The 25,807-nt window shown below is 39.2% G+C and overlaps 1 protein-coding gene across 1 annotated transcript in view; it reads left to right on the forward strand.

Moving 5' to 3' along the window:
* THSD7B (thrombospondin type 1 domain containing 7B) overlaps positions 1-25,807 on the forward strand; it is a 1,062,005-nt gene that overhangs the window by 870,610 nt on the left and 165,588 nt on the right. The window lies entirely within an intron of this gene.

The raw sequence follows: 25,807 nt of genomic DNA on the forward strand, positions 1-25,807 counted from the left end.
AAAACAAAACCACTTATCCACAAAGACCTGTGCATACCTGCATTCACAGTAACACAATTGGCAACAGCCCAAACTTAGAAGCAACACAGATCCCCAGTGACAGGATGCTTTCTTAGACAGAGACAGACAGACTGACTGACTGACTGAGAGTAAATAGCAGTAAGCAGGAATAAAATGCCAGCAGTAGTGTTTCCTTTCTAACCTGTTCCTTAGGAATATTTAACTAAACTACTGTTGTTTTTGCCAGGCGGGCTTTGCAGGCGGGAGACAGAGAGGACCAGAGACTCATGGCTGAGCTGAGAATGCAGTTCACTCTTTATTCACGAGTGGGGATGCAGTCCAACAACCTAATCACAACACAAATATGTCCTGCCTCCCTCCTCCGGCAGAAGAGTCAGTAACCAAGGGGATTATGTACCATAGGGGGTGGGGAGAAGGAAAAGAGCGCGAACCAGTAAGGACTAAACCAAAATCTCCCGGAGGCAAGGGGAATGAGACCAAACCAATGTAACAGAATGACCATGTAAATAGACCACAACATCAAGCAATGTAACAGAAGGGATCCCAGAAGCAGAACTAGAAGCATACCAACAATTCCCTCTTTTCTTTTTAACTAATTGACCATAGTATCAGGAGTGTGGGGTGAACAGAAACCTATAACATACAGGCATTTAAAAAAAAAAATTGGTACAAGACATGGTAGAACAAGTAAGAGAGCAACAAGAACCAGTGTGATGCCAAGGTAAGGCCTGAGGGGGGGGCGTTTCTTGCCTCTGTGGGCAAAGCTTAGCAAGTTAAAGGACATTTCCTGCCTCTGTGGGCATCTCTTGCCTCTGGGGCGCTTCATGCTTCAATGGGCGTTTCCTGCCTCTGTGGGCATCTCTTGTCTCTGAGGCATTTCATGCCTCGCCGGGTGTTTCCTGACTCTGCGGGCATTACCTAGCAAGGAGGGGGGGAGGTATTTCCTACAGAGTCCCAAGGCAGCTGGCTGCAGTCAGTCTTTGAGAAACCCAGCAGTGCAAAGAGAAGCTGCTGTAGAGTTGTGTAAAGTGTCCAAGAGGTGTACCAGTGAGTCCGATAGAAGTGCCAGTCCAAAGTAGATGACCACGGAAGAAATGCCAGGGGGTGAAATGTTGTATGAGGAAGGTCAGCCACTGGAATTCCACTTTTCTGTAGAGGACTTGATAGCTGCAATTCACTTACTTGTGAAAACTTGTAGCAGGTTAGAAGTTTACCACAATTGATAACTCCATTATAATTGGAAGTCCTTTCTAGTAAGATTTTAAGGTTGTTTAAACAGTTTAAACTCAATAAAATGTGGGAAGGTAAACAGAAGAACCATGGTTAAAAGCCTCAGGCATGAGAATCATTAGCATAACCATTGTGCAATCTGTTGTTCGCCTGGGCTGGTTATATCTCTAATTGAGAAGGTATTTGAGAGCCTTACATATCAATAATTTTACCTTTTGTTACACCTGTAGAAGATGGAGCCACACCCTAGGTGTGTGCAGGCTTTTTAGACCAAATTAGTTAAAATATATTGATTTTTAACTAATTTTTAACTCAGACTTTAAATGTAAGTTAATTTTACCTTTATGAGAATTATGTTGAAAACCTTTTTCATTTAACTTTGCCTGGTAAGAATGTAGCCTTAAAGTTACATTTCTAACCTTAAAAGTCAATGTTTACCAAACTTCAAACACACACATAAACATGGTCTTCAATACACAAGGAAAAAACTTTTGTTATGAAGACATGTCATTTTAAACATGAATTTAGATCTGTACTGCCTTAGTTGTTCGGGGGGTGCATTGTCCTGTGGTGGCCTCTTGTCCAGCTTCACCTCCAGGAAGTGCAGGGGTGCAATCACTGCATGGATGTCTGCATATTCTAGCTCCTCTGCCTTCAGAGCTGAGCTGGGGATCTTGGCCAGGGGGCCCAGTCCCGGCAGAGAGCCCACGGTCACCAGGCGGTCCAGGATATGCCCATACATTATAGCAGGAGGGCGGGAGGGCCAGCCATGTAGAAGGCGCGGGCCGAGGTGCCCCAGGACAGGGGCCAGGATGGGCTGCAGCCCTGCCCGCCTTGCCCGCCTTGCCCACCACCCTGCTCCCGGTGGCCGAGCAGTGTGGAGGGAGCCTGCGCCCAACGCCCCATGCCCCGCATTGGCAAGCAGGCTCTGGCAGGGGGGTGGCGGGTGGAAACCGGAGTATAGAGAGCAAAGTGTTCCAGAGACAGAGAAACTGTCTCATGAAGAAAGGGCAGAAGCCTTTGGAAACCTCTTCATAAGTAGAAAGGCAGGCCATGCTTTTACTTATCTGATATCCTTTACTTATCTGATATCCTTTGGTCTGCTGCATGTGTGATATGATAAGAGGGGTACAACTCCACTCAGTTCCCACCACCAGAACTCTGTATCCCATCCCCTCCCCTCCTCTGATAGCTTTTCTATTCTTTAACCCTCTGGGAGTATGGACCCAGGGTAATTATGGGGTGCAGAAGGTGGAAGGTCTGTCTTGTATAATAGCTTCCCTGCTTAATATGGGCATTGGCAGGCCAATCCATACTCCCAGCCTGTCTCTCTCTTTTTCTAGTGGGGCAGGGCTCTGGGGAAGTAGGGCTCCAGGACACATTGGTGGGGTTATCTGTCCAGGAAAGTAGGGTTGGTATCATGGTAGCATCTGGGACCAGGTGGCTGAAAAAAAGTGTTAACATATAAAGCCAAACAAATTGTTGACGGATCATGAACCTAAAGGCTGGAATATTGCAGATGAAGATTTGGGGTCTCCATTTTGAAAATAGCTAGTAGGCCTATTTTAGTTATATTCAAAAGGACCCATGACTATACAAGTTTTTCCTGAGCCTGACCTCTGATATGCAGGTGGACCCAAGTTATTGTCTGGGGAGATGATGACATGACTGGAAAAAAGGCTAGAAAGCTGGATAGGGAAGAGAGTAGCTCCCAAGTATGGGGAAAATGTGTAAATATTGTTGACTGTAGACCCCATCGATTTGATCTGGGGCCCATATTCAGCATAGGAGCTTATGTAACCTTGCATTCCTGTAGGTCTGAGCTCACATTCTATGGTCATGAGTAGGATCGTTCCAAGCTGTCCCAGTTTCAGGACCCATCTTCCTTAGGTGGTAGATACAGTATGTTATCTAGCCTCCCTTCAGAGGATGGAACATTCTCAACTGTTGTTCATCCACATTGAGGGGTCCCTATGGGGACCCACAAAGAGGTCTATTGTGTTGTTCCTGATGGAGATGACCAGTGACAATGGAGAGTGTGATGTAGTCTAAGAGAGTGACAGTGGTTATCTAAGAGATGACCAGTGACAATGGAGAGTGTGATGTAGCCCATCATGACTGAATCTCAGGACTCCTCGACTAGGGCCTTAGATTACAGAGTGGCCTGATAGTGACTAAAGAGTCATCATTAAAGCATGCCAGTCTCTTGCCCTTATTCAGCTTTTGTAGTCCTTACTTTGATAAGGTTAGCTTTGGAGTGACTGAGGGAAGTGTAATAGAAGTAGGCGAGGAGGGTATCTAGGTCTAAGTAGAAACTATTTTATTAGATGCTTTAAGGTGTCTTTTTCTACTTGCTTGCTTCATTTATTGACTCATTGCATAATATTGTTCACTTTTGCTTTCAGGTATATATTTTGTCCTAATTTATGGATACATGTGTACATATGCCCTATCTCATAGGACCTGGTCTATACCTAGGACTTGGAGCTTTGTTAGGAAGTGAACCAGCCAAAATGGAATTAGAGAATCCTATGAGAAAGGAAACATCTCACCTGAGTAATGAGGCTGAAGGGTTGACATTCCACGCCTGACATATCTGGACACAGTCTGAAGTGAAGCATGCTGAGGTCTCAAACCTCTTAATGCACAGACCATAGGCTGAGTATCTGTTCCTTCAGTCTAAGCACTTTAGACTTCAAACATGTAATCAGACTAAATTTTAACAGTGGGCTCAAATTGATAATAGATTTCTAATAATGACTTGTTCTTTGAAATGTTGACTCTTCTGACAGCTTAGACCAGGAAGAATTGAAGCACTGGTGGAGTTACTTTATAAGACACAGCTATGTATAAATAATGTCAAGGGACATAAATCATTGTGATATCCGGGGCTGGGTGGTGGTGAACCTGGTTGAGCGCACATGTTTCAGTGTGCAAGGACCCAGGTTTGAGTCTCTAGTCCTCACCTACAGGGGGAGAGCTTCACGAGTGGTGAAGCAGTGCTGCAGGTGTCTCTGTATCTCCTTCTCTATCATCTGCTCACTCTCAATTTCTGGCTTTATCTATCCCATAGTTAAATAAAGATTTAAAAAATACTTTAGGGGGTCAGGCGTTAGCACAGTGGGTTAAGCGCATGTGGTGCAAAGCGCAAGGACCCAGATTCCAGCCCTCGGCTCCCCACCTGCAGGAGAGTCACTTCACAGGCAGTGAAGCAGGTCTTCAGGTATCTATCCTTCTCTCCCCCTCTCTATCTTCCCCTCCCCTCTCCATTTCTCTCTGTCCTATCCAACAACAATGACATCAATAACAACAGCAATAACTACAACAATATAAAGGGCAACAAAAGGGAAAATAAATAAATGTAAAAACATTTAAATAAAAATACTTAAAAAAATTATTGTGATATTATGTATGATACATCAAATCCTAACAATGGGATTTTCAAATTTAACTCAATTGCCAAATAATTTGATTATAATAATTGCCTTCTTAAACTCTAAGATGGCAGGAACCTCCTGTTTCCTCTATAAAGCCTATATTTCCCCCAGTCCTGCAACTTCTAGGGAGGGGCTCACTTTCCTGCATGCTTCTCTCAATTCATATCAACTGATACTGCATCTGCTGATCCCAACCTAATCAATGCATGGCATACCACCTTGGCAACCTTCACTTTGGACTGTGTCCCTAGGCATACATCTCTTCTAATTAGTGTTTGAGTGTGCACTGGATAAATGCCTAAGAGTGGTATTGCTGGGTCATAAAATACTTCCATTTTTATTTATTTAAGGACTATAAATACTGTCTTCCAAAGGGGATGTACCAGTTTGCATTCACAGAAGAAAAGTAGAATTGCCTTTTCTCCACAACCTCTCCAACACCTGTCATTTCTCAGGTGTGAGATGGTATCTCAGTGTAATTTTAATTTCCATTTATCTAATGATAAATGAAGTTGAATATTTCTTTATGTGTCTGTGGCCATGTGTATCTCTTCTTTAGAAAACTGCCTGTTTATCTCTTTGGCCCACTTTTTGTTGGGTTAATGTTGCTTTTGTAGATCTCTACCAGTCATCTGTCTGATGTGTAATGTGCAAATATTTTTTCCAGTTTACTAATTGCCTAGTTATTCTTTTTGAATTTCATGTAATCCCATTCAATTATTTGGTATGGATTGGGAGACGCATACGGGAAAGTGGGCCCTATCCAAGGGTTCCAAGACTGGGGGAAGTAGGGGCTCTATAGTGGAGATGTGAGGTTCCTGCTGTCTTAGGGTTCAAAAAGACAATCGATAGTTAATGTTATCATCACATTATTTGGTAATTGGTTTAACTTTGAAAAGTCCTTTTGTTATGGTTTCCTGTACAGTATCCAGTATCTTGTATATAGCTGTGCTATTGGATGCTTCTAATCTACTTGGTCTAGGCTTTTGAGAGAGTCCGCATATCAATTACACAGCCTATATATTAAAAAGATTCAGTTAGTGTTTTGAGAAACTTTGAGATGTACAACTGATTTTTCCCCCTCTCATATTAATTAACTACTGATTTATATGTATACATTATGCTAGGAGTGTACATAAACACCATTCCCACCACCAAAAGACTGTGACCCATCCCTCCCACCCACTCCTACCCCCCACTGGCCCAGGAAGCTGCCCCTCACCACAGGATTTTTACTTTGGTGCCCTGCGTACAATTTGATCAGGTCCTGCTTTTAGTTTCCCTTTCAGATCTTCTTACTCAACTTCTGTTGATGAGTGGGATCATCCCATACTCATCTTTATTTTTCTCACTTAGCTCACTTAACATAATCCCTTCTAGCTCTGTCCAAGATGGGTCAGAGAAGGTGGGTTCATTGTTCTTGATAGCTACATAGTATTCCATTGTGTATATATACCACAGTTTTCTCAGCCACTCATCTGTTGTTGGGCACCTGGGTTGCTTCCAGGTTTTAGCTATTATGAATTGTGCTGCTATGAACATAGGAGTACATACCTCTTTTTGGTTGGGTGTTATGGAGTCCTTGGGGTCTAACCCCAAGAGAGGAATTACTGGATCATATGGAAGGTCCATGTCTAGCCTTCTGAGAGTTTTCCAGACTGCTCTCCACAGAGGCTGTACCAATTTACATTCCCACCAGCAATGTAAAAGGGTTCCTCTGTCCCCACATCCTCTCCAGCATTTGTTGCTGCTATCCTTTTTGATGTATGCCATACTTACAGGAGTGAGGTGGTATCTTAGTGTTGTCTTGATTTGCATTTCTCTGACAATCAGTGACCTAGAGCAGTTTTTCATATGTTTGTTAGCCTTTTGGATCTCCTCTGAGGTAAATGTTTTGTTCATGTTTTTGGATGGGGTCATTTGCTTTTTTGGTGCTAAGTTTGCTGAGCTCTTTATATATTTTGGTGATTAGTTTCTTGTCTGATGTCTGGCATGTGAAGATTTTCTCCCATTCTGTGAGGGGTCTCTCTGTTTGTTTAATAGTTTCTTTGGATGTGCAGAAGCTTTTCAATTTGATGTAGTCCCATTGGTTTGTTTCTGCTTTAGTCTTTCTTGCAATTGGGTTTGATTCATCAAAGATGTCCTTGAGGTGTATGTGGGAAAGTGTTTTACCAATGTTTTCCTCTAAGTATTTGATTTTTTCTGGTCTGACATCTAGGTCTTTGATCTATTTGGAGCTGATTTTTGTTTCTGGTGAGATAAAGTGGTTCAATTTCATTCTTCTGCAAGTTTCAACCCAGTTTTCCCAGCACCATTTATTGAAGAGAGCCTCCGTTTTCCCTTTAATCCTTTGGGCCCCCTTATCAAAGATTAGATGCCCATAGGTATTGGGATTTATTTCTGGGCTTTCAATTCTGTTCCACTGGTCTGTGTGCCTATTTTTGTTCTAGTACCATGCTGTTTTGATGATGATGGCTTTATAATATAGTTTACGGTCTGGGAGTGTGATGCCTCCATTTCTGTTTTTTTTCCTCAAGATGGTTTTGGCAATTCTAGGTGTTTTCAGGTTCCAGATAAATGATTTTAGTGTTTGTTCTAGTCTCTTAAAGAAGCTTGGTGGAACTTTGATGGGTATTGCATTAAATTTGTATATGGCTCTGGGTAGAATATCCATTTTGATGATATTTATTCTTCCAATCCATACGCATGGGATATCTTTCCATTTCTTGGTATCAGTTTCTATTTCCTTCAGTAGCGACTCATAGTTTTCAGTATACAGGTCTTTCACTTCTTGGGTCAACTTTATTCCTAGGTATTTGATTGATTTTGCTGAAACAGTGAATGGGAGTGATTTCTGGATGTCTGCTTCTTCAGATTTAGTGTTTACATAAAGAAATGCCACTGATTTTTGTACATTGATTTTGTAGCCTGATACCTTGCTATATTGCCTAATAACTTCCAGTAATTTTCTACTAGATTCTTTAGGTTTTTCTATGTATACTATCATATCATCTGCAAATAGTGAGAGCTTGACTTCTTCCCTTCTAATCTGTATTCCTTTGATTTCTTTCTCTTTCCTGATTGCTATGGCATGAACTTCCAATACTATATTCAAGAGTAACGGTGACAGTGGACAGCCCTGTCTAGTCCCCGATCTGAGGGGGAATGCTTTCAGCTTCTGTCCACTGAGTATGATGTTGACTGTAGGTTTGCTATATATAGACTCCACTATCTTGAGGAATTTCCCATCTATTCCCATTTTTTGTAGAGTTTTGAGCATGAATGGGTATTGGATTTTGTCAAAGGCTTTCTCTGCATCTATTGAGATAATCATGTGGGTTTTGGCTTTGCTTTTATTGATGTGGTGAATGACATTGATTGACTTACGGATACTGAACCAGCCTTGCATTCCTGGGATGAATCCCACTTGGTCATGATGAACAATCTTTTTGATGTGTTGCTGTATCCGGTTGGCCAAGATCTTGTTTAATATTTTGGCATCTATGTTCATCAGAGATATTGGTCTGTAGTTTGCCTTTTTTTGTTCTGTCCCTATCAGCTTTTGGTATCAGGGTGATGTTGGCTTCGTAGAAGGTGGAAGGGAATATTCCTGTTTCTTCAATCTTATGGAATAGCTTAAGAAGTATGGGTATTAACTGTTTCCTGAAAGTTTTGTAGAATTCGGTTGTGAAGCCATCTGGTCCAGGACTTTTGTTGTTGGGGAGATTCTTAATAACGGTTTCAATTTCTTTGTCTGTGATTGGTGCATTTAGATTTTGTAGTTCTTCTTGGTTCAGTTTTGGAAGTGCATAGGTTTCTAGGAATTGTTCCATTTCTTCCAGATTCTCTAGCTTGATGGCGTATAGTTCTTTATAGAAGTTTCACAGGATTCTCTGGATTTCTGTGGTGTCAGTTGTGATATCTCCTGCATTGTTTACAATTCTATTAATTTGAGTCTTCTCTCTTTTTTGTTTGGTGAGTCTGGCTAGGGGTTTGTCAATTTTGTTTAATCTTTCAAAGAACCAACATTTGGCTTCATTGATCTTTTGTATGGTTCTTTTATTTTCGATGTTGTTTATTTCTGCTCAAATTTTAGTGATTTCTGTCCTTCTGGTTGCTTTAGGGTTCCATTGTTCCTCTTCCTCTAAGTCCTTGAGGTGTGCAGTAAGGTTGTTCATTTGAGCTTCTTCTTGGTGTTTAATATGTGATTGTATGGCTATAAGTTTCCCTCTCAGTACTCCTTTAGCTGTGTTCCAAATATTTTGATAGGTTTTGTCTTCATTGTCATTAGTTTCCAGGAACATTTGAATTTCCTGTTTGAGTGAGTCTCTGACCCCGTGGTTCTTAAGGAGCATGTTGTTTAGTTTCCAAATTCTGTGTCTTTTAATAATTTTCTGTTTGTTGTTAAATGTTAGTTTTACTCCACTGTGGTCTGAGAAGATACTTGGGATGATTTCAATGCTCTTGAATTTATTCATGCTGTCTTTGTGGCCTAACATGTGGTCTATCCTTGAGTATGTGTTATGTGGATTTGAAAAGAAGGTGTATTCCAGTTTTTGGGGGTGGAGGAGTCTGAAAATGTCCAAGAGGTCTAGTCTATCGATCTCTTCATTCAATTCTCTTGTCTCTTTATTGGTTCTCTGCTTTGTTGATCTGTCTAAGTGTGAGAGTGGGGTATTGAAGTCTCCCACTATTATTGTATTACTATTGATATATTTTTGAAATTCTTTCAGTAGATGCTTAATGTATTTAGATGGTCACTCGTTGGGTGCATAGATGTTAATAATTGTTGTCTTCTTGGCTGATTGATCCTCTAATCATTATGTAATGTCCTTGCCTAACTTTTATTACTTTATTTAATTTACAATCTATCGTGTCTGAGATGAGAATGGCTGTTCCTGCCATTTTTTGTCGTCCGTTAGCCTGTATGATAGTTTTCCATCCTTTCACTTTAAGTCTGTGTTTATCTTGTTGTGACAGATGGTATTCATGCAAGCAGCATATGGTTGGGTTCTGTTTTCTGATCCATCCCCCCATCCTGTGCCTTTTAATTGGTGAGTTTAAGCCATTGACATTTATTGATATTGTGGATTTAATGTATTGTAGTGCCATTATTCTAAAAAAAAAATTTGTTTGCTCTGCTATATTGGAAGTATTATAGTGATGTTCTTGTTTATAAGAGGTCTTTTAGTACCTCTTTCAGGGCCGGCTTGGTGATGGTTGCCTCCTTTAACTGTTGTTTATCTAAGAAGGTTTTGATCCCTCCATCTAGTTTGAATGAAAGTCTAGCAGGATATATTATCCTTGGTTGAAACCCTTTTTCATTCAAGGCTCGATAGATATCTTGCCACTCCCTTCTGGCTTTTAGAGTTTGAGTGGAGAAGTCTGCAGACAATCTTATGGGTTTTCCCTTGTATGTGACTTTTTGTTTCTCTCTTGCAGCCTTTAGTATCCTTTCTTTATCCTTATTTCTTCTCATTGTGACTATGATGTGTCTTGGTGTCTTCAGGTCTGGGTTGATTCTGTTTGGTACTCTCTGGGCCTCTTGAATCTTGATTTCCTTTCTGTTATACAGGTATGGGAAGTTTTCTCGTATTATTTCTTCTAGAATGTTTGCTTCCCCTTCCTCTATTTCTCCCTCTGGCAGGCCAATTATACGAATGTTACTTCTTTTGAGATCATCCCATATGTCTCTGTTGTTGTTTTCAGTGTCTCTCAATCTCTTTTTAAGCTCTTTCACCTCTTTCTTTGTTTTCTCTAACTCATCCTCTGTCTGACTAATTCTGTTTTCTGCTTCTGTTCGTCTGCTTTCCCTTGCCTCAGCTTCTTTCTTCATTACAGCTATTTCAGCTTTCAGTTCTCTAATTGCCTCAAGATAATCATTATTTTCCTTGGGGGTCTCAACTCTTGTTTCCCTAATACTGCCATTCCTTTCCTCCAATGTTGTTTTCATTTCTGTGATTAATAAGTTTGTTATTGCTTGCATACTTTTCTTATCTATGGTTACTTCTAGCTGATTTGTAGTTTCTTCTGGGCTCTTGTCTTCATTCATTGGAGTAGCAGTTTTATTTGTTTTTGATCTACCCATTTTTTTTATTTATGTGTTTCTTTTTTTTTTATGCTCTGTTGTTCCTCAGTTGTTGTGTCTTGAGTACAAGTAATACTGTACTAAATACTTTTATGACAATTGCACTCACCAACCTCAGGAATTACAGTAGCAACTGAAGTAAGTATTGAAGTAGTTTAATCCTTACCAGTTAGCCAAACAATTTCTCCAATCCGTGAAAAAATAGTAACCAAATCTCAGTGAGGAAAGAGAAAAGAAAGGATAGCAAGAATAGACAGTTATGCAAATCTACTATCCACTGTATATTCTAGGGGTAACAAGAGGGGAAAGGGAACTAGAGCAGAGATACACACATAGAGAGTCCACTCTGAGTCAGATTTCTTCCCCATAATAATTCACAAATTCAGAAAGGCAAAGAAGAAGGAAGAAGTGTATGACAAGATTAAAAAAAAAAAAGAGAGAGAGAGAGAGAGACAAGAGAGAGAAAAGGGATAAGATAAGAAAAAGAGTTGTAATTAAAGAGCAGTGAAAGGAAATTCCCAAATGTGTATCAGTGAATTCAAAAAAGCACCCTGTTTGGTGGTTTGGGGGATCCTGCTAGGAGCTGGTCCCCAGGGACTGCTTGGGGGGAGGGCGGGAAGGAGGTATGCTTGAAAATTAAAAGGAAGAAAAAAAAAATTTTTTCCCCTTTTTTCCCTACTCTCATTCTTAACCCAAATTAAGTTATAGTCACTCCCTGGTGTCACCGCTGGGACCCCTTATTGGCTGTCCTGCTAAAGGCAGAAAATCCTACCGTTTCCAGGAGATGTGGTTGGAGCTCAGCTGTTAGCAGCTTTTCAATCCGCCATCTTCCAGGAAACCCCCCCTCCAGACTTTTTAAAAGAATTTCTCGAAAATGAAAACTAGCTCCAAGTCCTTTGATCCAATGAGAGCTATACTCAAGAAGTCTTCGGATCCACCCTCAGGGTCGCAGTGGTCCCCAGAGACTCCCAAGAGAAAGCCCCCGAGCTACAGTGCTCCCTCCCGGTCCTCTGCTGGCCGCCCAGCAGCGCTCTGCAACCGGCGGATGAGCCGCCTTCCCAGGCGGAGGACAGTGCTGGTGCACCCGCCTTGCCCGCCGCCACCTGGGAAGTCTGTAGCAGCCGCTCTCTAGTCCGTGACACCTTTACTCTAATTCTTAACCCAAATTAAGTTATAGTCACCTTCTTCATGTCACCACTAGGACACCTTATTGGCTAGCCTGCTAAAGGCAGAAATTCTACCGTTTCCAGGAGATGTGGTTGGAGCTCAGCCGCTAGCGGTTTCTCTGTCCGCCATCTTCCTACCTCCCCCTTTTTAATTTTTTTAATTGAGGGGGTTAATGCTTTATAGTACAGTCAGTGACACATTAGTATAATTTCATTATGCGCCAATACCCCAAAGTTCTCTTCCACCCCTCCTTCCCTCTTGTTCCCATAATCATTTACCTTGATGGAATTAACCATAACTTATCAATGGTTCACTTTGTGTTTTCCCTCCTTATACCTATTATTGACTCCTGCTTATAAGTGAGAACATTTGTTATTTGTCCTATTCCTTTTTTTTTTTTTTTGGCTTTTCTCATTTATCATTATGTCTTCAAGTTCCATCTAAGATGATGCAAAGAATATGACTTCATGATTTTCAACAGCTGAGTATTGTGTCTCATACTGATGTCTGGTTCTTTCGCTCTCTCCTTCTATTATTCTCATTAATAAATAAATAAAACATTTTTTAAAAGGGGATAATGTTGGAAATAAAATAAAAATATATGATTTTCTGAAAGGAAGTACTATTTAAGAGAACTAAGGTACCAGCCTGAAGGATAGTTGTGGTACAGAAATCAGTTCAAAGTTTTTGTTTGTTTGTTTGTTTGTTTTTTGCCTCCAGGTTTATCACTGGGTCTCGGTGCCAGCACCACAAACCCAGTGCTCCTTGAGGCCATTTTCCCCACTTTGTTGCCCTTGTGGTTGTTATTGTTATAGTTGTTGTTGTTGTTGGACAGGACAGAGATAAATGGAGAGAGGAGGGGAAGACAGAGAGGAGGAAAGAACGATAGACACTTGTAGACCTGCTTCACCGCCCACCCACAAAATGACTCCCCTGCAGATGGGGACTCAGGGGCTCGAACTGGGATCCTTAAGATGGTCCTTGTGCCTTGCACCACGTGCTCTCAACCCACAGTGCTACCGCCCAGCCCCCTAGTTTAAAGTTTTTGAAAAAAAATTTTGAATTTGATTGAAAATCGGTTATTTTGAAAGCAAAAGAAAGAAATTATTTTTTTGTTTTGTTTTGTTTTGTTTCCCTCCAGAATTATTGCTAGGGCTCGATGCCAGCACTATGAATCCGTTGCTCCTGTGTCCTTTTTTTTTTCTTCCAGTTTTTTTGATAGGACAGAAAGAAATTGAGAGGGGAGGGAAAGATAGAGAGGGAGAAAGAAAGATACCTGGACACCTGCTTTATTGTGAAGTGACATACCTGAGGTGGGGAGCCAGAGACTCAAATCAGGATCCTTGCAGGGGTCCTTGCACTTATGTACTCTTAACCTGGTGTGCCACCACCTGACCTCTAGTAATTCAGTTCCTTACAGCATAATTTTTATTTAAGTATATTTAATCCATAACAATAAATAGTCTTCTATAAAGCAGTGTGGATATATAGAAACCATCTAAAAAGAATTCCCTGTTAAAATAAATGTATGCTTAGTTGATGATTTGTTATACTGATAAGGATATTTAGAAGACTATTAATTTAGTTTATCAGCGTTTTAAGTTGGGGTCTAGAAAATAGTTCATTAGGTAGGTTTTGTGTCTTGCTATGCTTGCAGCCCAAGTTTGAATTGTACCATACAAAAGTGCCATGGCACTGGGGAAAGCTTTATTGCTGTGGTATTTCTCCTCTCTGTTTTTCTCCATATATCATCTGAAATTAGAAATACTGAAAAAGTTGGAGAATCATGCCAGCACATGGCCCAGGGACATCACTCTCTCTCTTAAATATATTTTCATTGATCCTGTTATAATAATGAAAATTCATAATAAGTTGTTTTGTCCTTGTGTTAAGTGTGTAGAGGCTAGGGTTACACACTACAGTTCTATCCTACAACCCCTTTTAGTACCAGTAAACTGATTTTATTTAGAAAATTAATCACACATCACATATACTTTGCGTTGCCTGGGTAATGTTGAGTCTTAACGTGGACCCAAGTTTAAACACTGAACTCACACATGTATAATTAGAGCACCATATACTCCTGGTTCTAGGTATCGATTTAGGGATGGACATGTAACCAGTGAGAACTAAAAATGGCCTTTGAACTGAAATTTTGGGGGAAAGAATTGTCTTTCTGTTATCCTTGAACTTTGGAACTTATGAAGGTGGAAGTCATCTTTCAAGCAACAGTTGAAATGAGTTTGGAAACACGAAAAACAAAAGATAGAAAGGGAGAAAGTCGTTTTTAGAATGCTTATCATTATATATTTGTTTTATTTTTTTAATTACCTACATCATGTGGAAACTAGAGTCTAACCTGGACTTTTTGATCATGAAGATCAATAAATTCCTATTTTGTTTAAATCCAGGATGAATTTTTGTTGTCTGTAAAAATAATCCTGATACAAGCTCACTGGACACCCTTTTTTTAATTAGGTCATGATGATGGAGCCATCACAAATCAGTTAAATGATTAGTGCTCTCATATGTTTAAACTAATTTTAATTTTTATTATTTAATAGTGATTTACAAGATTATATGGTAGTGTGAATAATATTCCAGACCACTCCCACCACCAAAGTTCTATGCCTCCAATCCCAAAGGATAACCAAAATAGTTCCTCCAAGGTCTTAGAGACAGATTGGCTACCTTTTAAAATTTTTTTTAATTTCCCCTGAATTCATGTGTTTTGATTCTCTATATCCCACCTATGTGTAAAACACTTGGTAGTTATGTTTCACCTAGTTCTTTACTTCTAAGCATAATCACCTCCAGTTCCATTCAATTTGTCCTAAAGCTCACAAGATCATCTTTTTGTAATTGCTGAGTAGAACTCCAATGAGTATATGCCCCATAACATTTTTATCCAGTCATCTGTTGATGAGCATGCAGGTAGCTTCCATATTTTGGATATTGAATAATGTTTGGCTATGAATAATGTTGCCATGAATATGAAGGTGCCTATATATCATTTCAAATTAGTGATTCCATGTCTTTTGGATAAGTGCCTAATTTTGCATAAAGCCAAAATTGTAATCTCATACATAGATCAACTTCATATTCAGCTTTGTTGTACACAAACTGATGTCTGTTTTATTTCACTGTGTAATTGGTAATTTACTTGCAGTTTTTCAAAATGTGGTTAAGTTGATAGCTGGGAGGTGAAACGGTAGATAGAGTGTGAGAATCACAGGCTTGAGTCACTGAGTTTTATCTCTGGTGTTAAATATGCCAGAATGATGTCCCAGTTTTCCACCTATCTTTTTTTTAAAAAAAATTTTTTATATTTATTTTATTTATTTATTCCCTTTTGTTGCCCTTGTTGTTTTATTGTTGTAGTTATTATTGTTGTTGTTGTTGGATAGGACAGAGAGAAATGGAGAGAGGGAGTGGATGACAGAGAGGAGGAGAGAAAGATAGACACCTGCAGACCTGCTTCACCACCTGTGAAGCAACTCCCCTGCAGGTGGGGAGCCGGGGTTCGAACCGGGATCCTTATGCCTGTCCTTGTGCTTTGCGCCACCTGCGCTTAGCTCGCTGCACTACAGCCCGCCTCCCTCCACCTATCTTATAAATAGAATAAGCCTTTAGAAATATAGCATGGTGTAGAAAAGGTTACCTGGTAAAGTTGAATTATAATCCATTCTCCTATCACTTCAGTACTGTGTAATGTGTCATGCCCACTCTGTTTCATCATCTGTTGACTATCGTCATGCTTATTATGACTACCTCATAGGAGTCACAGGGGACTTAAATAGATTAATTGTGTAATGAGGAGAGTGCTGGCTTTTGGAATATTGTGAATTAAGCAGTATCTTTGTGAGACTGACACACTGCCTACTGAGCTAAGAGGGCCACTAAGCAGTATCTTTAAATGTTTCTACTTATAGATCATGCAGATATAATCTTGTTTTATGCAAGAATAATAACAAAGTTTTCTGACCCTGGGTAAATTTCATTCTAACTGGTTGTGACATAAAGCGTTTTATAGTCTGGCACTTTCCAGAAGCATCTTTTACCACTGGGCTCTTCCTTCACCTACATACCTGTCACATTAAGACTGTTTAGCATTTCTTCAGCATGCATTCAATTCTTCTTCTAGCGTTTGCCCTTCTTCTGTAGCCAGTCAACAGCGTCAGGTTGAGCCTGATGTAAAGTGTCGAGACCTCCTTTGAATCTGGAGAGGTGGCAGTCGTTGACTATGTGGGTCATAGTCTGTCTGGAGCTGCAGGGGCAGTTCGGGTCGTCTCTGGCTCCCCAGCAATGGAACATAGCAGCGCACCGGCCATGGCCTGTTCGATAGCGATTGAGGAGGGCCCAATCATAACGTGCTAGGTCAAAGCCGGGTTGACGCTTGCAGGGGTCTGTGATGAGGTGTTTGTTCTTTACCTCAGCTGACTGCCAACTCTGTTTCCAAGAGTCTGGAACAGAGAAGTTCAGTGTAGGCATAGGGGACCAGATTGGGTGACGAGACGTCAAGCGTTGGACAGGGTGGGCGAAGATATCCGCGTATATTGGCAGGTCCGGTCGAGCATAGACGTGGGAAATGAACTTAGATGATGCCGCATCCTGACGAATATCTGGCAGAGCGATGTTGCTAAGAACTGGCAGCCATGGAACCGGGGTGGAATGGATGGTTCCAGAAATTATCCTCATGGAGAAATGTAATTTGGAATCGACCAAGTGGACATGGGGGCTACGGAACCATCCTGGGGCACAGTATTCTGCAGTGGAATAGCATAATGCCAGAGATGATGATCGTAGTGTGGAAGCGCTCGCGCCCCATGAGGAGCTGGCCAGTCTTGCAATGATGTGATTCCTCGTGCCCACCTTTGCTGCAGTTTTTATGAGATGATCGTGAAATGACAGAGTGCGATCGACAGTAACGCCAAGATAAACTGGCTGGGCTTCATGCCGGATTCTCGTATCGCCAAGCTGCACATTAAGCTCATGCGAGGCCGAGGCATGGTGTAGATGGAAAACAGATGATACCGTTTTTTGCAGTGCTAGGGATTAGTCGCCATTTTTTACAGTAATCAGATATCAGAGACATGTCTTTCGTGAGTGTTTCCTCAAGGATGTCGAACTTGGATGCCTGAGTTGCACAGCAGATGTCATCGGCGTAGACGAACTTCCTTGAAGAAGTTTCTGGGAGGTCATTGATGTAAATATTAAATAGCGTAGGAGCCAGAACAGAGCCCTGGGGGAGGCCACTTGAGACAAGTCTCCATCTGCTAGACTTGTCACCCAGATGCACCCGGAATCTTCTGTTTTGGAGAACATTCAATGACCTATATTCATTAAACTTTCAATACATGAAATTATTTTCACCTGAAAAAAAAGCCTTTCTCTTCACCTCTTTATCAGAGAACAGAAGTTAAATTAAATCTTCCAAGATTCTCTAGCTTTCAGAGTACTTTTCCTAAATCACTTTTTACTTTAGTGAATTATCTTGCATGATTATCACAGAGCTTTTCTTTCCTTTACTTCCTCAACTGGACGATGAACAATTTGGATGTCATAACCATAATTTAGTGAGATACTCTACAGATGTTTGTCAAGTGAATGATTCATTGTGGCAGGTATTAGAAATATAGTCACAGTCACAGTGGGGATTTTGAATGCAGTCAGGAAATTAGGTATTTCACCTTAACTTTAATCAACAGTGTAAAGTCTGCACATGCTATGTTTCTAATGATTGTTTGAAAGATGAAGGTTAGGCAATTTGATTGTTTTTAGGGAGACTTCATGAAAAAGATGAGATAGGATAGGAAGTTGAAGGAAGAGAATAAATCAGCATTTATATAGACAAGAATAACACAAAATGTCCAAAGAATAGAGGCATTTAAAGGGACTTAGGACTTTCCAAAAATAAAAGGCACCTACAGTACACCTATGCTGATAAAACCATAACAATCTTTGTAAATTCATAGTGAAATTTAGATATGTTTTAAAGGGGGTTATGTTTAAAAACATCAAACATTTTTTTTAATATCACATTCATTTATCTTGCAGTGGTTGAAATAAGAGTAGGTGGGTTTCTCATGTGATCATCTAACTACCTAGATGCATGTAAAGGCTTTGCTTTTAAAATCTGAGTGACAAGTGGTTGATAATTCATTTAACATTAAAAGGGTAAGAAAGAGTCTAAAGTAGCGAATGGGAAAAAATAAGTGGAAAGAAGCCTTGTAAATTTTTTTACTATTCCTTCTAAATATTGATTATAAATTGAAAAACAGTGACCATTGTTAGTCCAGCATGTTTGTAGTATACTCAGGAGAATTAAGAACTTAAATCTGTCTACGGGAGTTGGGCAGTCGCACAGCGGGTTAAGCGCACGTGGCGCAAAGCACAAGGACCGGAGTAAGGATCCCGGTTCGAGTCCCCAGATTACCACCTTCAAGGGAGTTGCTTCACAGGTGTTGAAGCAGGTCTGCAGGTGTCTATCTTTCTCTCCCCCTCTCTGTCTTCCCCTTTTCTCCCCATTTCTCTCTGTCTTGTCTAACAACAACAACAATATCTACAACAATAATAAAAAACAAGGGCAACAAAATGGAAAATAAATAAATATTTTTAAAAAGCTGTTTACATCCACAGAAAAAAGGAAGTTACACACACAGACATTCACATTCACACACACACACACACACACACACACACACACACACACACACACACACACTATTGCTTTTATCATCAGCTATCAGGATCAATCTATTTCTTCCATCCTTTGTAATATCTATCATTGCTGAGTAAATCACTAGGAAGTTTTAATAATCTAATGCCAAGTAAGCCATATTTACAAATAAAAATTTTTGAACAGTGTTTCCCAAAACAGGATTGAGGATTTTTTTTTTCCACCAACAAATTTTTCAATGTATGGTTAATAGTTGTTTACAAAATTGTAAGATTACAGGACATAGTTACACACTACACCCATTACCAAAGTTATATGCTCCCACATTGAGGGGTGTTATAAAGGCCATTTGGAAGGATGAGTTTTATGGGGGCTCCATGATAAAATAATTTTGAAAATCATGATTTTAAAAAATTTATTGATTTAATAATGATTGACAATGCCGTAGGATAAGAGGGGTACAATTCCACACAGTTCCCACCACCAGAATCCAATATCCCATTCCCTCCATTGGAAGCTTTCCTGTTCTTTATCCCTCTGGTAATATGGGTCCAGGATCATTATGGGGTACAGAAGGTGGAAGGTCTGGTTTCTGTAATTGCTTCTCCACTGAACATGGGGGTTGGCAGGTTGATCTATACTGCCAGCTTGCTTCTGTCTTTCCCTAGTGGGGGGAATTGTTGGTATGCTTTTAAAAACCCCTTCTGTTTCATTTGGTTTAAATCCCCCCTGCTTAACACTATTCTATTTACATTACCACTTCATTCTATTTACATAACCGCTGTTAACAAGCACCACCCTCCCTCCAGGGCATTGGTTCAATCCCCACTGTTTCATGATATGTTTTTGCTCTGCCCCCTCTCCTTGTCACACTCTGATTTTCACCAGTCACTTTTCTCTCCACCCTCTCTATGTCACATCCTGTTCACACCCTACTTGGGAAGTAGAAATATTAAATCACCTATAATATTAGACCAGGAAAAAAACATGAATTTTAACAAATGTAGACCTGCTTCTTTTTGGAAGTCTCAGAAAAACCAGAAATGTTGATCAACTCTGGTTTTTGATGTTACCAGAGAGTGAACCTGAAACCTCTGAGCCTCAGGCAATAACATCTTTTGCATAACTACTATGCTAACTCTGTAGACATCGAATCATTGAGTTTTTATATTTAACCAGTCAGATTTATCAGTTCTCAAATGGCTGAACATGCAAAATTTGTAATAAAATTTTTATCAAAATAGAACATTTTTTCCTCTTGTAAATATAGTCTTTTCGTTGTTAAATAGTAGATTTAGAGATTACAAATTAATTGTTTCCATTTATGTTTAATCTTTAAAAGAATATCTTGACAGCCATCTGTGCCCATCACTTTGTTAGAAAGAGTAAGGGTGTGATTCCAGGAAAGAGTTATTATGTACAGAGGCAAATGCTTGGGCTAAGAATTCTTGGTGTGAAATTCATCTCTTAAAATAGTTGAAACCCAGAACAGTCTTATTTAGTGAAAATTTATGAAAGCTTATGTTCATATTTTATTTTCTTCACTAGAGTTATTAAGCAATAAATCTGCATGGAGCGTCATATAATTATGCCTATAATTGTCTAATAATTGGCATAATTAACCAAGCCCTCCCATGGGAGGACACAACTGACCAGTTACATCTGCATTCAGTTAATTTCAGGTGCAATTATTTCTGTATGCAATTTTATACACCTGAAGTCAATTGAGTGGCTAAAAGTGAACTTAATGGAGCAAATGTGATGAGTTCCCACTGAGTGTACCACTTCTAAGTACCTTATACTTAATTCAGCATTATTTTAATTCTGTAATAGGTAAAGTATCTTCCTGAATGATGTGAAGACTTTGGGTGCATTATGTTTTTATGCTCACATAATATCAAGTAATACTTTCTTGGCATGAAATGAGCTTAATTCTAGGGTTCATATCCAAATAGAAATAACTAGCTTCCTATTAAGCAGTGTATTAGACAAAGCAAGATATACATGGAAGGAAAAGTCCATTTTAATTACAGTTTTTGAGATGAATCTTAAAGAAATGAGTTAACTAAGAGCTCTTATGTAGCAGGTTGATTAATTAGTTTTCTGAATACTACTGACATAGTAGGAGTGCAATAAATGGTGAATAAATGAACAAGCCTTGCTATACTTTAGGGGCATCTGAATTCTGTACCCAGGGACATCATCAGAACCATTTTGATCAAATGCATTATTCATTTTATCTGCCTATTAAATGCTAATAAAATGTTTTTTTTCCTGAAGCACATATTACTGACAGGCTTCAGTCTTTAATATTACTAATTATTGAAGAAATTAGTGATAGTTAATTATTAAAATGGCAAAATGTTTATACTGGGAAAATTGAATTACTATATTGTTTATGTATTTTATAACTTGCTAAATTCCTACAAAAATATTTAATATAGTTTTAACTTGATGGGGGTCACAGTGCTTGGGAGATAAGTGAACATCTTTGAGGTAAGATGGTCTTGTTTATAGAGTGCAAGAATGTATAAATGATTAAAGTACTTGGCTTCAGGAGAGAAACAAAATATGTTACTGGTTTCTTTCAGAGTTTTACCTCATGATTCAGAGTGCATTTGACTTTTTCTTTGCATTTTTTTGTTTTGTTTGTTTACTCTGACTCTTCTCTGCAAGGTTTTGTTATCTCACTTTTGGATTTTAATAGTGAGTACTTTCAGAATTGTGACATAACCTGAAAACAAGTCTAAAATTGAGTTAGTGAAGGGATAAGTTATGAAAAAATCACAGTGCTTAATGACAAATAACTCTGCTGTCAAATAATCCAAATAACAAATGTAAGCCATATAAAGTTTTTAATTTTAAAAGTATATATCTTAAAATATTGAGGTTTATGGGGCAGAACGGTAGCTCATCCTGTTGAGTGCACATGTTACCATTTGAATGGACCCAGGTTCAAGTCCCTGATTCCTACCTTTTGAGGGAAAGTTTCACAAACAGTGAAGGAATTCTTCTGCCCTTTTCTGAATCATATGTGAGAAATTCCTCGTAAGACATAAACATGAAACACTGGCATTACTGGTTACTAAAAGACTAACTAGTTGCTCGCTCTCCCATAACATCCAGGCCTCTTCCAAGTGTGGCAGCAGCAGACAGATTCACAGTCCTCCAGAAGTTCTGTCCCCAGTTCTTTTTTTTTTAATTCTTCTCCCCTTCTCTATCTCCTTCACCCCTCTTATTTTCTGTGTTATATTAAATGAAAAATAAAATTAAAAGAATGCTTTCTGGGAGTGGTGAATTTGTTGTGCAGGCACCAAACCCCAGTAATAACTCTGGTGGAAATGAATAAATAAATAAATAGAATAATTAATACTTAAAAAATATTAGGATCAGAAGAATAAGTATGAGAGTATCTGACTTGCAGACTGTTTACTCAGATAAATTAGGTACATAGATACAGGCATATACATATACATATATATTCTATGGTATCTATCCTACATATGCATATCTGTATCTATATAGTTATAGTATATAGTATTGCTTCTGTATGAAGGTATATGATACATATGCAGTAATTAAATATTTAAACAGTGTGGATTATAAATATTAAATGGAGACAGTGGTCCATTGCCCAAGATTTTGGATGAACTGACATTAGTGCATATCACTCTACTGCTGATCCACACTGATACACATCCTGCACTTGACCCACATTATCTGCTTATTTATTCCTTTCTCTCACCCTCATTCTCCAGTCTTTGGTATTGGTAATTTGCTTTATTTTAACTCACCAAATATAAGTAACTACTTACTGATAATTTAATTTACTCAAAACACGTTATTTACCACTCATTCTTCTAATATCAAGAATGTTTCATGAGATAGATAGAATAGAGTAAAATGTTTACACTTATTCAATCTACTTCTCCATATAGTGGATGAAAAAGTTTTCTTTGTTATTTTTTATAACTATTAAAGTTATTTAATTCACAAAATACATCATGTCTCCTCCATAACAACACCCTACTTTAAGAATAAACATTCTTCCAGTTTTGAAACGTAGCAATTAAAACTGTTGGAAGTTTAATTGTTGCTGCCTTGTGTCTTTGGTTTGCTTTAGGTACTCCATTCAAACAATAGCTTTGTTCAGTAACCTGGTCCAGTAGTATGAAAATTTGTGTATTCTGAGTGCTAGGTGTGTAGCTTTCTGTATGGAATAAAGGGATTCCTCAGATGGATTATTGTGTTTGTCTTAATGTAGTTACAATATACTTACCTTAAGCCTGGGTTTTCACAAGCTTTCTAGGTCATTTACATTTTTTCAAGTTGTATCTGATTTCAGAACCAGTAATTTGCTTCTTGATAACATTGTTCATCTGACTGCATGATTCTTTCTCTTATTAGATGTAAGCATAATAAAAATGTTGACTAAACACTTGGTCTACCTACCCCAATCTTAGGAATTTTCTCTCTCCAACTTCATTGTTTGTGTATTCAAATATTCTGAGAAAAAAATGAGTGGGAATATTGCACAATGGAAGTGCACCACAAAGTATGTGTTATACGTGTCCAAGGCTGCAGAGTGCAAAAGTTTAATTCCTAGCATCCCCTATTGTCAGACTCTTCGGTGGGGAGGCCTCTTCCTGGGCACAAACTTCAGGCTTACCCATCTGTGCAACAGATGCAGGGGCTCGGAAGGAATGTTCCGGGGCAGAAGGAGTGAGCAGACTGGGTCTTTCTCTATTTAGCAAGAGACGCCACCAGAGATCACCAGGGGAATGTTTCATGCACAAAATCCATTTGTTGAACAGAAAAGCAGGGTTTATAAGGGGTCGCAGGAGGAAGTGACATGTGTATACCATATAAGGGTCTGGGGGAGGGTCAGGACTTTTCCAGTAATTGTTGAGCAAGAGGTTTAATAAGTTAAAGGAACCAGAAAGCAAGATTATCAGTAACCAGCAGCCAGAGGGGGGTCCTGAGGGCAGAGAGAAGATAGATCAGATATGATCAAAGGAATGGAATGGATGGGGAAGTAGGGATGGGACTTTCAGGCAAAACAATGATTATGTAGATAATAAGGGAGCGGGCTATTGTGAAGCAGGGAGAATGGTAGAGGGAACTTTTCCCTGGTGGTTTTCTTCCATGCTTGATCTCAAGTAGAGAGAGACTGACAGAAAGGTCATGCCATCCAGGCTCCCACTTTTCAATACGAGGTCCCACACCATGCCCAACCATGCTTCACAATTTCCCTATACCCTATATGCTAGAGCTCAGAATTCCTCTAGTCTCTCTTTCTCCCTTTCCCCCCTCGCTCTCCCTCTCCCCTTCCCCTCCCCTCCCTCTCGCCCTCTCTCTCCCTCTCCCTTACCCATTCTCTCTTCCTCCCATCCATTAAAATAACCTTTAAAAACTTTTATTTTTTTTTTCACCTCCAGGGTTTTAACTGGGGCTCAGTGCCAGCACTGTGAGTCCACTCCTGGCAGTCATTACCACTGCAAATGCTCATACATATCATTGTGTGTTCACATATGCACCAAAATAAGTGGTATTAGGATGTGAGCTTTGTTAAGTTCCAACTTTGATATTTTTCTTAAGTTTCACATATAGGCTATCTTCTTATTTTAATTGTTGATTTTTAAAGTTACCAAATAAAACGTGTACAATTCTACATTGTTCCCACCTCCAGAGTTCTGTGTCTCCATTCCCTCTATTGGGAACTGCACTAATTTTCCCAAGGTCACAGATATAGTTGACTATTATTTCTATAACTATCTATGTATATATGTATATTTCCCGTTTTTTCTATGGTCCTGCCTTTTCTGCCATTTTTAGTTATAGCTACATCTGTTACAACTTCCAAATCTTTCCTTTTTTTCCTTTTTTCTCTCTGAGGATGGCTACCCATGATATGCCAAGTGATGGACCACTTCCATGCCAAGAGGATGGGGGGGGTAGAAAAAGGGTCTGAAAAAAGCAATGCCATAAAAAAATATTATGTAAAATTTTTTGGTAAATCTGTTCAGTTTTACTTATGGTTAGTATTTAGACTTAGATTCCATAACTAAGCATTCTTTATTTATATGTTTATAGCATTTCTCTCCATTCATGTTCCTATTGCTGTTTGAAAAGTCATTGTTTATAGAAATGCAGAAAAGGTCTAGGCTGCAATATCCATAAAAAACAAGTAAGCTCGGGAGTTGGGCAGTGGTGCAGCGGCTTAAGCGCATGTGGCGCAAAGTGCAAGGATGAGAGTAAAGATCCCAGTTCGAGTCCCCAGCTCTCCATCTTCAGTGGAGTCACTTCACAGGCGGTGAAGCAGGTCTGCAGGTGTCTATCTTTCTCTCCCCCTCTCTGTCTTCCCCTTCTCTCTCCATTTTCTGTCCTATCCAACAACAACGACATCAATAACCACAACAATGTTAAACAACAAGGGCAAATAAATAAATAAATTTTTTTTAAAAAGTAAGTTCATATATCCTAGAGAACTGCCTTAATTAACATTTATGCTAACTGCCATTGGTATTTAAGTTCAGGTAATGAATAAATCAGTTTGCATGTTAGTGGAGTGTTAACATCTGTCACTATTTAAGTACAATGGCCACATAGACTGTATTGTAGCTTCAAAATACATTTTTTTCCCAAATTTTTATCATTCAGTACCTTTTTAAATATTTCAGTTGGCATGCTTATTTAATTCTTTGCTCCTTTTGAAAAGATGTTATTAATGATTTAATGGTAGTCCACAACATTATAAAAGTACAAGTGTACCATCCCACACTGCATCCACCACCAAAGTCTGTTTCTTGACTCCAAGCAGTAATCATCATTGTTCTCACCAAGTCTTAAAGTCATACTGTAATTTTTAATACTCTTAGCTCTGGCTTATGACACAATGATGGGTTTCTAATATTTAAATGAATAGTTATTCACGGTATATAAAATTATGTAGTTACCTCTCATGTGTCATGTGTTAGGGTACAGCTAAAGACAATAAAAAAATCTGTCTAGTTAAGTTTACTTATACTGACAAGCCTAGATTGCATACAAGTAAAATACATGAAAACCACTGCAATGTGAACAGAGTGAACAAGGGTGAGAAAATAGTGTGATTAGGAAAAGCTTCGGTGAGATGATGTCAACAGAGTATAGCCAAGAATCATGCAAACATGGGGAAAGTGTCAA

The sequence above is a fragment of the Erinaceus europaeus genome, chromosome 18 (assembly GCF_950295315.1).
Source record: "Erinaceus europaeus chromosome 18, mEriEur2.1, whole genome shotgun sequence".
In the NCBI taxonomy this organism is placed as follows: Eukaryota; Metazoa; Chordata; class Mammalia; order Eulipotyphla; family Erinaceidae; genus Erinaceus; species Erinaceus europaeus.